The following is a 15,638-nucleotide window of genomic DNA, read 5'->3' as shown; positions in this document are numbered from 1 at the left end:
TACTGCTCCCTGAGAAGCAAAGTCACCCTCATTTAAGACTTGTTGATAACATGTGAGAAGTTACCAGTCCTAACTTCCTATTGCTACCAGAAAAGTTGATTTGAGTTTTGAGTTGTTGACTGGCTCTGTGGCTAGTACCTGCTACCCTCATTTGGGACTGACAGCAGAGAGGAGACCCCCCCCTGGGCTGCTGCAGACTAAAGCAGTGTGTGTCTGTGACCAGGTGCTGGGTGCATGCTCTGGGCAGGGACTGGCATTGATTTTTTTTTTTTTTTTTTTTTTTTTTTTTTTTGAGACAGGGTTTCTCTGTGTAGCCCTGGCTGTCCTGGAACTCACTCTGTAGACCAGGCTGGCCTCCAACTCAGAAATCCACCTGCCTCTTCCTCCCAAGTGCTGGGATTAAAGGTGTGTGCCACCACTGCCCAGCTTGGCAATGATCTTTCTGCCTTCTGTCTCCACTCAGTCTCATGCATGAAGCCACCTGACGCTGTCTCAGCGAATCAGTGCAGAGAATGTAAATAAATAGCATTGGAATTCAAGAGGGATGACAAAAAAGTCATAATTAAGGTTAAAATTAAGAACTGGAAGACAGAAAGAATTTGAACTGTTCTGGGCAACCTAGGGAAATCCTGTCTTCAGAGTGGAGAGAGGGCAGGAAGCGAGGGGAGCGATCAGAAGCAGCAGTGGGCCTTCCTAGATGCTGTGATGCTGCCTTCGTGGTTCTGGGCAGATGCTGCTTTCTCCTATTCTACAGGCATTTTCCGGGTTTCCAAATTGTGCTTTGATGCCAAAGGTGTTATTAGTAATGGTTCTTTTGGTGGTCCTCTGGCTCCATGGAGCCTTGTGGGCGCCCAGTCAGAAAAGATGACATGAGTGCCTGGGGATGCAGGATGAGGAGAACTCTCAGCACTTTGCAGATCGATCAGTTTTCGTGCAGTTTTTGGCTTGTAGGATTTTTGGTTTTTTTGTTTTTGTTTTTTTTTTTTTTTTTTTTTTCCAACAGACTAAGGCTTTACAAACTAAGCCTGGTGGCAGATACCTGTAATCCCAGCTCTCAGGTCACAGACACATATACTCATTTACTCTCAAGTCTGCAGCAAGAGACTCCATGTCCAAGGTCTGTTTGTTTGTTTGTTTGGCTATATTGGAAGTTCAAGGCCAGCCTGAGTTATATGAAACTGTCTCAAAATGCTTTCAAAATGATGCACAGCTTCTGATAGTCAGATTTGAGAACTCAGTCTAGATGCTGACCTGCGTTTGATTTCTGAGTTGGCTGCGGTTATTGTCTGACTTTTCCAGGACAGTGTGAATATGACTTTCCTGAGTTCCCAGTTGGCCTGTAAAATTACAAATCCTTTCACACTGTCCTTACAAGAGACAAGCAGCTCTCTGCCTCTCATTGCTGGGATTAAGTATATCCTCCTGGGAGGGAATTGGGTTTAGGTCTTCATGCTGTGTAGTAAGAACCAGAGGACAGCTTTCAGGAGTTCACTCTCTTTCAGCCTTGGACCCAGGGATTGAACTCAGCTTCACAGGCTTGTGAGTCAAACTTCCTGCCCAGCTCTAGCTGACCTGGCCTAATGTAAAAGCTGGGGTTAACATGGGAAGTTAAATGCTTCATCTAAAACAGGCTCCCTGGGTCTCAGCACTGTTCAGGCATCCCAGGCAGAAGGGTGTCTGTAGCCTAGGCTGGCTTTGTACTTGTGGCAGTCCTCCTGCGGTAGCCACTAGAATGCTGAGATCACAGGTATGAGCCATCATGTCTGTGTCTGGGTTTTCTTGTTATTTTTGTTGTTTCGTTTTGAGACAGTCCTCCTCTGTAGCCCTGGCTGTCCTGGAGCTCTGTGTAGACTGTGTGAGTGAGTACTGCTCATGTTCACTTGCTCACCCAAGGGACTATGCTTTGTCCATTGTGTAGGTGGGGAGATTGTCAGTGAGCTTAAATGAGACTTGCCAGATTGCCCCACTAGCTTGAAGCAAAACCAGTGTTTAGGTCCAGGTGTTCTTTTTATGGAGGCCAGACTCACTCTGTCCATATTAATGTCTTTGGAGCACTGTTGTTTACCACAGTGGACACTCAAATGTTGATAAGTAAAAGATGCTAAGAAATCAGTATAGGGGCTACTGATGTGCCCAGTTGAACATGCATGGCTTAGATTCTTGGCATTGCATAGACTTAGTTCTCAGTACTGCATAGATTTGGTGTGGTGGTAGATGCTTGTAATCCCAGCACGAAGGAGGAAGAGACAGGGAAACAGAAATTTAGCCTCACCTATATATCAAGTTTAAGGCTAGCCTAGCTTGGGCTACACGAGACCTACCTAATAAATAAGAACAATAACAACAATAACAACAATAATAGGATAAAAAAAGCCCTTTCTCAGAGGCTAGATCCAGGTCCTCTGAAGAGCACTTAGTGCTTCTAACCTCTGAGCCTTTCAAGCCACAAGGTTTACTTAGTTCATAGGTTTTATTTTTGTTTGTTTGTTTGGGTTTGGTGATAGAGCTTGGGTTTTAACCTAAGGTCCTCCTAGGTTACCCTCCTAGGTCCTGGGTAAGCCCTCTGTTGTGCTGCCTCTCAGCCTGACTGAGTGCTCTGCCACATCTCAGTCTCCACTGTGACCATGTGCCATGGAGAACCTGACTCTGGGGCTCAGGACTCCAGTCCACTGCAGAAAGCTCAGTCAAACAGGACCAGGACACTTGTTTGTTTAGCCAGCATTCAGCTTGTCTAAGAGCTGGCAGTGTTAGAGTAGCAGGTCAGATGAAGATTAATGTTCAGTTTCATATCAGGACTAATAGTTTCACAAAAGTTCTGTTCAAGTTTTTAAAGGGTTGGAAAGAAAGCTAGAGGTAAGAGGTCATTTTAAAAATGAAACTGGTCAAGCTACACATCTTTAATTCCAGCACTGGGAAGGCAGAAGTAGGCAGATCTCTGGAGTTTGAGGCTAGCCTGGTCTATATAGTTTCGGGACAGCTTAAACTGCATAGTGAGAGCCTGTCTGTGGCACATGCTCACACTGCAAATGGAGCTGGGCCTAGACTACTGTCTGAGAGACCAGTCTGGTCAATTCTCATAATCTGTTTAGTCATCCCAGCATTTCTGAGGTAGCTATGGGGGGGGGGGGCAAGAAACATGAGGTGTCCTTTGTTCTGTTGTCTCTGCATATATAGTAAGCATGGAGTCAGATTAGTCCGTTCAGGAGATTGGAAGAGCTCTGCTGGGCTTCCAGAACTCTTGCTACCGTTGCCACAGCATCAGCGGTGCTCACAGTGAGGCAGCCGGACAGGCAGGTGGTCAAGGTTCTCCAAGTCTTAGCAGCCCTATAATAATAATTGCTCTTGTCCCGCTTCTGTGAAGTAGGGATTATCGTAAAGCCTCTTTTATAAAAGTTAGACAAGACTCAAGTCTTAATTAACTTTCTTCTTTACTAAGATGTGTGCAAGAGGGAAGTCTAGGAAGCCCGGCCACAACCCTAGCTGGCTCCTGGGCGCAGTGATGCTGGATGTCACTGTGCATGGGCTGATCGTCTTCTTAAATCTCTTGATTCTTTACAAGGCTTGTCCTTTAGAGAGCTCCAACACCAGAGGGCATACCTCTGAAGCTATGGCTAGTGCTTGTCTTATGACCACTGCAGGACTGTTCCTATGCTCTTGGGACAGTAGAGGAACAAAGGGTGGGGCTACCACGCCTTCTGCTCATCTGTGACAGTCCAGCTCTGCTTTGATCCCAGGACTCTTTTGTTTGCTTCCTTGCTTGCCCTATGCCAGCCCTGGGACAATCATCACTAAGCAGCCTCCATCTCTTCTATTCATGGTGCTGGAATTGAACCCAGAGCTTCATACATAAGAAACAGGCATTGAGCTTCATTTCCAGCTCTGACTTTCATCTTTTTATATCCCTGTCTGTAACTCATGGGTGTACTTGGAAGACTGGAATGGGCTGACAGGACTGTCTAGAGCTGGGCATCCATCCTGTCTTGGAGCAGAGTTAGCACAGCCTCAGCTAATAGTCTAACTTCATCTCTGCCTGTATTGCTCCTAGCATCAGTTACTGGGCCAAAATGCAGACACATTCTCATCTCCACAGGGAGCATTGGTGTCTTGCTGGGAACATCATTTTCTTGAGTGTGTTTGTTCTAACTGCAAATTAGCAAGCTGTTTCTAGAAAGCTGGCTTAGAGGGGTGTCTAGGGTAGGATGTTGTAGTTGGAACATACAACATTCTGTTGTTTTTGTTGAGACGGACTTCTACAGTGTAGTCCAGGCTGGTCTTTGGTGTGTCAGCTCCTGCATCAGCCCTTGATTGTTAGGCTTACAGGTGTGGAAACACTGGCACACCTGTTTGTGTTATAATCCCTAACGGGCTTGGCACTTGCCCTTCAGTAGACAGCTGCTCTGTAGGAGGGCTCCAGAGGAATGCAGTGTTGTCCGGGACTGGCTATGAGTTAGAGCATAGTGGACAGACTCTAAGGCTCTGGAAGGGCCTGTGGGTGTTTGAATTCAGGAATGACTTGGGATAGCCTCGAGACAGCCTAAATGAGGGATTACCGAACCTTCAGTGATCTTCCAGGCGGCAGGATGGAGCCCACAGCTACAAACTCCTGACACTGAACTAAGAGGCTCAGGTGGCCCTGCTGCTGATGAATGTTGGTTCAGCTGTGCTTGTGGAGCTCCGAGGATAACTTGTAGGAACTGGTTCTCTTCTACTGTATGGGTTCTGGGGTCCAAACTCAGATTATTAGGCTTGATAACAAGTTCCTTAACCTACGAAGTCATCTTGCCAGCCTCATTGGTGTTTTGACATAGGGATTCATTAGCCCAGGCTGGCCTTGAAGCTGGCCTTGATGCTGGCCTTGAACCCCTGAACTTCCTGCCTCTGCCTGTCATCGGATGGGATTATCAGCAGGTACCACCAGACCCAGTTTAGCATGTTGAGTTCTAATCTTCAGACAGGAAAAGAAACTAAACAAAGCAAGACAGGTTTGCTGGGTTAGCCCTGCATGCCTAGCTCCTGGTGCTCTGATCTTTTGGCACAACACAGGCCAGGAGCTACAAATCCAGAATCCCAAGAGGCTTTGAGCACCCGGAGATGCTGTTATCAGGCAAGATGGGAAATGCTAATTGGCCTCTGAGTGAGCAGGGCTGCTGCTGAGCTCCATCCCTTGATAAATGTACTCCCCCTGGCAGTCTTGTTAATATTTAAAAATAAAGTGCCAAATCTATTACAGCCTCTGTAATTTAATTTTTGTTGCATTTCTGAGCGATATGGTTGCCAGCATGGTGTCAGTATGGGCTCGATTTCAACTGTCAACCTGTTCGTTCATCCCTTTACTTGTTTGTATTTTTCCTTTCTTATCTGTAACTGCTGTGTGAGAATGGCCTTGATAAGGGTAACCATAACATTGACTTGGGAATGGTAATTTGAGTTTGGGAATGCCTACAGAGGTGATGTTGGCTGTCCTTCCTCCTCTTCCTCTTTGCTTCCAGAGCAAATACTTTGTTGTAGAGACGTATTGCTTTCTGAAAGACCAGGATGCAGCAGGGGCTTTGTGTGAGGTCATGGCCCTTACAGAGCTGCTTATAGAGTGTTGTGATAGGCATTGGAGTGGCGAGAAAGGAAGTGGTCAAGGCTCTCCCTTTGCACTCAGGGGTGTGGTACCTGTGTGTATGGACAAGAGTCCATGGGCTTGCCCTAAAGGTCTTGCTATAAAGCCAACGATGATCTTGAGCCCTTAGTCTTCCTGTCTCCACTTGTGAACTCTGAACTTGCAGGCATGCACCACAGGGCCTACAGGCTTCATGGACTCTTCTAAGTCATGCCAAACATAAGGACTTGGACCTAAGATTTATTTTACCTTTAATCACACATATATGTTTGTGTATGTCATGTGTGTGAGTGTATCCCTGGAGGCCAAGGTGTTAGAATCTCTGGAGCTGGAGTCACAGGTGTTTGAGACCCATCCAAAGTGAGTGCTGGGGATTGAGCTCAGGTCCTTCTGTAAGAGTAATACATTCTCTGAACTCCTAAGCCATCTCTCTAGCCCAGTAAATGGCATGGTAGATCTATAAACCAAATAATGACTTGGGGGACATGAGATAGTCACTGGATGCTTTAAGTTCTTACATAGCCAACTGGGGCCTATATATACCCCTGAATCGTGATCCTTGATCAGTTACAGGGGTTTTAGTTTTAATATATTTTGACTTAGGATTATTTGGCAATTTAGATATATCCAAAATGAAACTTCTCCTGCAACTGTGTTTTGAGACAGGGTCTCGCTATGTGGACCTGGATGGCCAGGAACTCACAGAGATCCACTTGGCTCTGCCTCCCAAGTACTAGGACTAAAAGCAAGCACCAACTACATCCATCAACTCTCAGCTTTGTCAGGCAGGCATTCTTCTGCCATAGATCACAGGAGAGGAGTGCCACCCATCTCTGTCTTCTGTACGTCTGCATTGCTCTCTGGGGCTGTGGAGAAGCGTTAGCTGCAGCCTTTTGTGTAGACTGGAGGGAAGCCTCCGCCTTCGGACTGCTCTGGAAAGCCTTGTGTGTATGCCTCAGACTGGGTAGGTTTTAGTGCTTTCTCTGAATCTTTGGCTACTCTGATGGAAACTTGGCTCTGATCTCAAATGTTTGGCAAGTTGGGTGCTAATATAAACTAGGATGATGCCTTCTTAGAAACTGAAATTCTCAAAGAATGGATAACCCCATTAATCTGTTAGGATCTTCCAGGCTAACAGTAATACGATTATAGTATCATTGTCACTAGACACAAAGAGCGATGGATGGTCTTCTGAAAGAGGGTCAGCGCAGAAGCTGAGTCAGAGAGGACATTTGGAACCTTAATGGGAAGCTGATGCAGGAAGATGCAAGTTTAAGGCCAGCCTGGGTTGTTGGGGGGTTGGGGGGTGGGGGGAGGGAGTAATCACCTAAAAGAAACCATACAGTAGTTGACTTGGTCTGTATGCCAGAGAATGGAAAAAATTGGTCTAAGTTTGACACAGAAGTCTTTATTATACCACAGTTTTCCATAGGGTTGGGAAAATGTTTTATTGCAACAAAGAAAGAAAATGAATAATTAAAAAACAAAAACAAGGGGAAAAAACCCAACTCTCTTAATAGCCAGGAGTAGTGCCACATTCCTTTAATCCCCACAATCAAGACAAAGGCAGGGAGAGCTCTGTGAGTTTGAGGCTAGCCTAGTCTAAATAGAGAGTTCCAGGCATTCTAGGACTCCATAGTGCAACCCTACCCAAGAAAGGAAGGAAAGGAAAAGAAAGATGGATGGATGGATGGATTGATTGATTTCCTTATCTCTCCTTTGCTCTCTGTTCTTGCTACTGAATCTGTAAAGCTTCAGTGCCCTGGTGCACCAGAGAGACCAGCATGCTGCAGAGCCTTTGAGTCTGAACTCTGTCCACTCTTATCATTTGTAGAAGTTGCTTTTTAACTTTTTAATTACATTTGTCATTTTGCTTGTATGTTCATGTATCTGTGGATCTGTGAATACCAGGGCACATATATGGAGGTCATGTGGGTTCCAGAGATCCAGCTCAGGTGACAGGCTGGCAGCAAACAGCCTTACACACTAAGCCATCTCCCCAGCCTTGTGCAGCTGTTTAAGCTATTCAGGGTGAATATGCTGGCTGCTGTTGACCTCAGCCCAGACCTCTCTGTGCCTGCATCCATTTCCCTTAGGAGGAAGTTTTGTTTTGTGTTCTTTATTGACAGGGTCCCACATAGTCCAGGCTAGCCTCAAACTTGATGTGTAGCCTTGACTTTCTGGTACATCCCAAGTGCCAAGGTTGTATGTGTGCTCTTGCACCACACAAAGCCAGAAGACCACTCCTGTCTGCCATTTGTGTGGTGTGGGTGTGGCTCTCCAGAGAGGGTGCTGCAGCCTTCATCAGTACTGAGTTACGGTTTATATAGATCTGGTTCTGGAAAGCTCTCTCTTCTGGGCTTCAAGACAAGGAGGACGCTTGAGAGTGTGGCACCCCTTGCCGGCTTTTGTAAAGCTGAGGTTCAGTTGTTCAGGTATGGCCGTGGCAGGTGCCCATGGCAGCACATGTGCTATGTGGCAGGCATGTCAGCTGGGAAGACCAGAGATAGGAGCGGGCAGTTCAGCCGTGGATTGGCAGGGCATCAGGAAAGGCAAGAACAGGCAGCAGCAGAAATCTGCCATCACAGGACGGACCACGGCTGTAGTTGGAGAGAGAGAGAGGCTGGGACGAGAAACCAGACACATAGCCTTGCAGGTGGCTGCGCCTCCCACAGTATCTTTTCTGTTTCACTCCCCAGGCCAGAGCACAATAGGTGCTGGCCAACACACGTGTGACGCCAACAGTGTCTGAGGGCTGTGTGCAGTTTCTTCTGGCCCAGGGCTCCCTTTGGGCATGTAGTGTGACACTTGAACATCTTTGCTGAACTGTCTGTGGGCATGTGCCTGGTGTGGGGACTTGTGAGGGTTGGTCAGTGTCATGCTGCTCAGAATTAAACATTCTTAGTTGCAGTTAGAATTTATATTCCTACCTATATCAATATGCAGAGAACTTATTGTCATAAGCAACGTGGGTCAGAGTGGGAACTGTGGCTCACCTGCCTGCCCTGAGCTGCCCAGTGAGCTTTGTTTAGATCTGCTCACGTCTAATCGAGTGCCATTTAATAAAAGATTGGCAAGTTTGTAGGATTGTTTTCAAGACACTGCATGGATGTTGATTGCACCACTTTATTTTACTATTTTTTAAATATTTACTTATTTATTTTATGTTTATGAGTATACTGTAGCTGTCTTCAGACACAACAGAAAAGTGCATTGGATCCCATTACAGATGGTTGTGAGCCACCATGTGGGTGCTGGGAATTGAACTCAGGACCTCTGGAAGAGCAGTCAATGCTCTTAACCCCTGAGCTGTCTCTCCAGCCCTTATTTTATTTTTTATGTTTGGAAATAAGTTGACTGCAAACAACCTGTGATGGATTGAGTGGTTTTTGTGTCTGGGATCCGAAGGCCTTGGAGAGTAAAAGGCAATTTCTCTCTGAGTCAGCCTGCATCGAAAGCCTTTGTTTGCCCTTTTTCCTGTGTGATTCCACCTCCAGTTTCCTTATATGCTTTCTGTTTGTCCAAAGCATTTAAAGGATGTGATAATGCATGTGTGCAAATTCTGCAGCCAAAAGTCTCCTTACATTTTAGAGGAAAGAAATGTAGCTGTTTATTTTTCCTTTCTAAAAACCAGTCTTTTTCTTGGTTTGTTTGTTTACCTGTTTTTATATGGGGTCTCACTGTGTAGCCTTGATTGGCCTTCCTCTGCCTCCTGAGAGCTGGGATTAAAGGTGTGGATTACCAGGACTGGCTTTAAAGCAAACAAAAACAAAACAAACCAGGATCTCGTGTAGCCCAGGCTAGCTTCAAACACTTATAAAGATGAGGAAGACCTTGAATTCCCAATCTTCTTGATTCAGGTCTTTGTTGAGATTACAGACATGAGCCACCACACTTACTTTTTATAGCTTTTTTTTGGGGGGGGGGGGGGTGCTGGAGAGATGGCTCAAGGCTCAGCAGTTAAGAGTGCGGACTCCTCTTTCAGAGGATCTGAGTTCAATTCCCAGCAACCATATGGTGGCTCACGACCATCTGTAATGGGATCTGATGCCCTCTTCTGGTGTGTCTGAAGACTGAAGACAGCTACAGTGTACTCTTATACATAACATAAATAAATAATTCTTTTTTTTAAAAAAAAAGATTTATGTGTGAATGTCTGCATGTTTGAGAATTTCTCCCTCCCCTGCCCTCCGTCCCTCTGAAACAGGGTCTCACTATGTAGCCCTGGCTGTCCTGGAACTCACTGTGTAGACCAGGCTGTCCTCAGATTCACAGAGATCCACCTGGTTCTAGCTCCCAAGTGCTGGGATTAAAGGCATGTGCCACTCTACCCAGCAAAGTGTCTATGTATGAGTGTATGTGTGCCTGTGTGTGTGCCTGTGTGTGTGCCTGTGTGCTGCCGTGTGTGCCTGTGTGTGCTGCCATGTGCGCCTGTGTGTGCGCCTGTGTGTGCTCCTGTGTGTGCTCCTGTGTGTGCTCCTGTGTGTGCTCCTGTGTGTGCTCCTGTGTGTGCTCCTGTGTGTGCTCCTGTGTGTGCTCCTGTGTGCCTGTGTGTGCTCCCATGTGTGTCTGTATGGTCCTGTGTGCGCCTGCATGTGTTCCCGTGTGTGCCTGTGTGTGCTCCTGTGTGTGCTCCCGTGTATGTCTGTGTGTCCTCTCCCGTGTGCGCCTGTGTCAGATGTCACTGAGCATTCCTTTCTGTCACTTTTCCCCTATGCCTTTGAAGCAGATTCTTCTCTAGGGACCTAGGGTTTGAGTTTCCTCAGCTAGACTCAGTCAGCAAGCCCCAGGGATCCCCCGTCTGCCCACCTTGCTGCTGGGGTGCCAGGTTCATTGCATAGGTGTTAGGATCTGAATTCTGGCTCTCATGACTGTTCAGTAAGCACTAACTGCTGAGCCACCTCTCTCTAGCTTTATAGCTTCTGTTTAAAAAGAAACTCTGTGTTTGTCATAACTTCTCTCTGCGCTATCTCAGTGTGTGGCAATGAGTAGATTGGAAATGTTTATAAGTCAGTGACTCTCATTCTAGCACCAAATTTTTCAAGCTTTATAAATCTCTGAAGGTGCTCAGAATGGCTCCTGACATGTTGTGTTGGTGCTCAGCACTGAAGAATACTGGGAATCAGTTGGGCATGTGACCCTGACAGTAAAAAGGTCATATCAGAGAATGACATGAGAATGGTTTGGGGCATTTGGGAGACCTGGACTCCAGAGACAGAACCCTGTGGTGAAGTCTGTCTTTGCAAGGTCAGATGACTCAGACAGACCTCTGTTCCTGCTTCTGTGACTCAAAGGCAGCAAATGGCCTGCAACAGTGATCTCCGAAGTCACACACACGGTCATTAGAAAACACACTGGGGCAGCAGGAAGCAGGAAGGACATTGACTCCATAGGAAGTCATGGAGAAGCAGAATCAATGGGTTTATTCTTCCTTGACAACCAGGACTCTGTAATCTCTGGTGGTTAGGTTGGGATCCAGTTATTCAGAAACATAGCTGATGTCAGTGCACTTGGAGGTATTCCAGCACAGTAGCGTCACATTACTGTCTTTGGTCCTCTGTGTTACCCATGTGACAGAGACATCACCCCTGGTGTCTTCCAGAGTGTAGGTCTTGGAGATTAAACAAGGCGTCAGGTGTTTACCTATTTACCCATCACACAGACCAAGACTGAGCCAGCCTTATTGCTGCGTAGACCAGGTTGTATATAGGACCATCTTCCTGCTTCTGCAGGGATGGCCAGAAACTCACTGTGTAGAGCAGGCTGGCCTCTTCCTGCCTTTGAAGGGCAGCTTTGCAGGAAGGAGCAAGTCCCTAGGTTGGCTTTGGATGGCACCTTGGTGTTTAGGTGGGGGTGGGGATTTATTTGTTTGAGTATTTATTAGTTGGCCAACTTGAAGTCCTGGACACTTTCTTCAAGGCCATGCCTTTCAGAGTGGTTCTCACACCTGAGTGTAGTGCAGACAGCTGCCCACTGTGCTGTGCCTTGCTTCCTATGCACACTAGTGCACAGGTCTACAACAAATGCTCCTAGGTGTATTTGCTCTGGAACTTTCTTTTCCTCTTGGATTCATTATGTCCCATTATTTTCCTATCAGTCTGGTAGTTTTGTGAGGGATTTTTTTTTCCTGTGTGTGCAAGAGAAAACTGCAGGTGGATTAGAACCCGGAGGAAAGAGGAATGCCAGCTCTGTGCCTGGAAATACTCTGCGTAAGCTACAGCTGTGTGGCAAAGTTTGTCTTCTCTGTGTCATGGTTGTAAGAGATTGCTTGGTGTGGGCATGGGGCTGGGTAATGATCACAGTGTCACTCCTCAGCAAGGCTGATTGTTGCTAAGTGTCGCTTTAGCAGCCCACACCACAGCGGCATTCCTGAACTGGTGCCTGCTCTGTGCTGTCTCAGCCTCCCCCAACCCCATGCTTTCGCCTGTTTCCACAAGAGAAGGCTGAAGCCCGTGGGAGGCATCTGCTGACTCCTCTGAGCACCTCACAGTTGGATATCAAGCTAAAATTGGCTTTTAGCTGCAGTTGAACCAGTGCTGATCAGGACCATGGTGGGGGGAAGTGGTGCTTGTCAGCGGGAGGCTCACTGTAATGTCCCAGAGCTCCGGGGCTTGTACCTACGAGTCTGTCTTCACTAACTAACCACGTGGCCAATGCTCCGCAAGTAATTTGAAACAAAACTTGTTCACTCCTATGGAAAAGGGGTCAGGACGGCATCCTCTCAATAAAGGCGAAGTTCTGAGTAGAGGTTTAGAGTGGAGGTCACGTGTCTGCTTGGACATTAGCTTGTGTGACTGATGTAGTAATGACTTTCTAGGGATGCCCATAAGCTTCCTCAGTGACTTGTGCATGTAACAGTAGGGTCCTATACAGTCTGTCCCTGCCGGTCACTTTGTGTGTGACAGCAGGGCACTTAGCAGCTTCTCTAATAAGATTAAGGGGATTTCGCCTTCAGCAAGCTTCGTAAGAATTAATACCACGCCAAGGCCGCTCTTCATGGACATTTAGCAGATCTCTATGACTCTGGCCAAGGAGTGGTAGATGTGTTACCAGAAATACCCCAAATAGAGTTTTTCTCTAGCCACTTCTGCAGAGAATCTGTTGATGTTGGTGACATGTCGGGGCGAGATGCTGGCTCGGGGACTAGCAGGAGCCTTGAGCTGTGTGCTGCAAAGCCTTCCGATGGGGGCTTCAGTTGGCAGGTTTGGGTAGCAGATGAGCAGCTTGCTCTCTGCACCTGGACTCTCTGTCAGCATGGGCACCAGTGTTGTCATTGTGGACAGCTGGGTCTGCCCTTAGCACAGTCAAGTTGAAGGCTAAGACACCGTAGGAGGTCCACATGTGGAAGTGGGGTTGTCTGGAGTGGCTGGGAAAGTTGAGTAAGAAATAGTGTTGAACGTCACTGGGGAACATTTTGGACCTAGTCCAAAGTGGGGTTTTCTTTGCAGATGGCAATGTCTTACAGACTGCCTGTGTTCTTGGAAATCATTCTTTCTGGATGGTGTCTATTAGATGGTGTTGATCCCAGGCAGGCTGAGTCTGGATCTGTTAGATGGTGCTGATCCCAGGCAGGCTGAGTCTGGATCTGTTAGATGGTGCTGATCTCAGGCAGGCTGAGTCTGGATCTATGACTGTTTCTCTTTGTTTGACAACATTTGCCTTCTTGTTCTTTTATTTTTTTAGGATTGGGCATGTTCTTGTGGTTAAACAGAAAAGCTTTAGTGAGTGTGTGTGTACATGAGTTTCTTAGTCAAGTGACAAGACTCAATCAGGAGACAGCGTTCACAACTATTATTATTAACAGGTTGCAAAACAATTTAAATTTTTAACTAAATTTATTACTTATGAGGGTTGAAGTTCTCAAGAGTCAGGTCTTCTACAACCTGAATCCCAGGCATCAAACTTAGGTGGTCAAGATTGACCAAAGCACCTTTACCCAGTGAGTTATCTTGGCCCCAAAGCCAGGCCTAAAAGAGGCCCCTGAACAGTCAGCTGAGCACCGACTAACAAGCACACACATTCACTTCTCTCTCCTATCTGCTTCACACTCTGACCTCCTCAAGGTGATGGACTATAAACAGGGCTTGTAAGCAGAGCGAAGCCTTTCTACCGTGGCTTTTTTTTTTGTTTTTGTTTTTAATCAGGGCGGTTTTTATCACAACAGCAGAAACATGGCTGGGACCACAAGGAAAGGCTGGCATTGGCTTTCTCGAGAACTCTGTGCTGATTTGAGTTTGAAGGTTTCTTGAGATTTATATGTCAGAGAGGAGACCACTGTGGATCAGTTGTAGCCTCAGTGAAGTGTATCTGTATGGCTAAGTCTAGCATGTTCCATCTAGTTTTGTGCAGGATGGCAACATTGACGGTCCAGTCTAGTTTGTTCTAATAACCATTTCATGTAAGCCGCAGAACTCCTCTGTGACAGCACAGCAGCAGGGTGTTCATGTAAAAGAAAAAACAAAACAATTGTAGTTGGGGAGGGTGGCACACACCTAAAATCTCAGCGTTAGGGCTGAGGCTGGAGGTTTGTGAGTTCAAGGCCAGCCTGAACTACACAGCCAGGTCATGGTCAGCTTGGGTTCTTTAGGGAGACCCTGTTTCAAAAGAACAAAGGCAGGGCTGGGGCGATGCTCCCTGGATAAAGCACTTTGTGGCAAGCGTGAGGATCTCAGTTCAGCACCCGCATAAAGACTGGTATGGTTGGTATGGTCCTGTCATCCCAGCACTCAGCTGGCAGAGACGGGGATTGATCTCCCAAAGCTCACTGGCTGGCCAGCCTGCACAGCTTGTGAGCACCAGATTCAGTTAGAGACCTTGTCCTTAAAAACAAGGTGGCGAGAGATGGGAGATGAAGACATGATGCTGGCCTCCACAGATGCACTACTTATCCCCTACAAATCCAAACCGAATGAAAAGCTCTTAGTGGTAGAGCCAGTAGGGAACAGTGGGTTATCCTACCTCTTGTTGCTGCTGAGGGTGCTCAGAAGTCACTGCAGTGTGGATGGATTTCTCAATTCCTTGAATCCTTAGGAAGATTAAGAGAGACAAAGAAGGGACAATAAATGTGCCCCTTGTAGCACTGAGTCTCCAGGTGTGCCCTTGGGCTAGCCACATTGGTGTCATCTGTGAGCTTGATACAACTTTTAGGTCCAACCCTGGCTGCCCTAGTTCAAGTGCCTGGGAGCAGATGCAAGAACCTGGCTTTCTAAGCCGTCTTTGGGGATGGGTGCTCTGTTGGCAGAGCCTTTGCAGTACATGGGGCGAGAGGATTGTCTGCAGTGCCAGGTATTATTCTGCCCCTTCTGTAAACAGGTATCTAGGGAAAGTGCTTCCAAAGAGCCTGAGTTCCATCCATAGCGCCCATGTGACAATGCCAAGCGTGAGGCCTTGTGCTTGAAACCCCAGCTCCAAGCTGTGGAGACTTAAACGCTTTCCTACTCACCAGTCGGCCAGGCTCGCTTCATTGGTGAGCTAGCTGCAGCCAAGAGAAGCCCTGTTTGAAAGGAGGCAGATGATGTTCCCGAGGCCAGCACTGAAGCTCCGACCTCTTGTAGCTTTTACAGACCTGTGCATACATGCACCTCTCCCCCTGCCCCATCCATTGAAACAACAGCTTGTTTTTAAGATGATTTCCAACAGCTGGTGTAACAGTCTGTTGGAAATGAGACTGGGTTACGTGAACATAGAAAAATGCCACAAAAGCAAGTGAGATCTCATAGGAAGTTTAAGTCTAAGTGTTTAACGGATGAGCTGTGGCGTGCCCTCCTGCCATGACCCTGCACTGCACTGCAGGGTGATAGAAAAGGAGATGTTGGTCTTGTGCACGGGCTTCTTAAAGATGCTGACATTCTCCAGCCACTGGAGAACAAGCCCTGTATCTGTTCTGTTCTTGGAGTGTGGGGATGAGTGTATGTGTCTTCCAGCACAGAGCCAGCCCTATTGCATCCTTGTGGCCTCAGCGCCGAGGCTGTTCTCAGTGTGGACCAGTCTTGTATTGAGTGCCTGGGGTCTCCACAATGAGCTGCTTCGT

General features: G+C 47.1%; 1 protein-coding gene across 3 annotated transcripts in view; it reads left to right on the top strand.

The window, feature by feature from the left end:
- Positions 1-15,638, top strand: part of B4galt5 (beta-1,4-galactosyltransferase 5) — a 47,747-nt gene that overhangs the window by 18,835 nt on the left and 13,274 nt on the right. The window lies entirely within an intron of this gene.

This window comes from Arvicanthis niloticus, chromosome 2 (assembly GCF_011762505.2).
Source record: "Arvicanthis niloticus isolate mArvNil1 chromosome 2, mArvNil1.pat.X, whole genome shotgun sequence".
NCBI lineage: Eukaryota > Metazoa > Chordata > Mammalia > Rodentia > Muridae > Arvicanthis > Arvicanthis niloticus.
The sequence above is the reverse complement of the archived record's forward strand: the minus strand, read 5'-3'. Positions and strand labels throughout refer to the sequence as shown.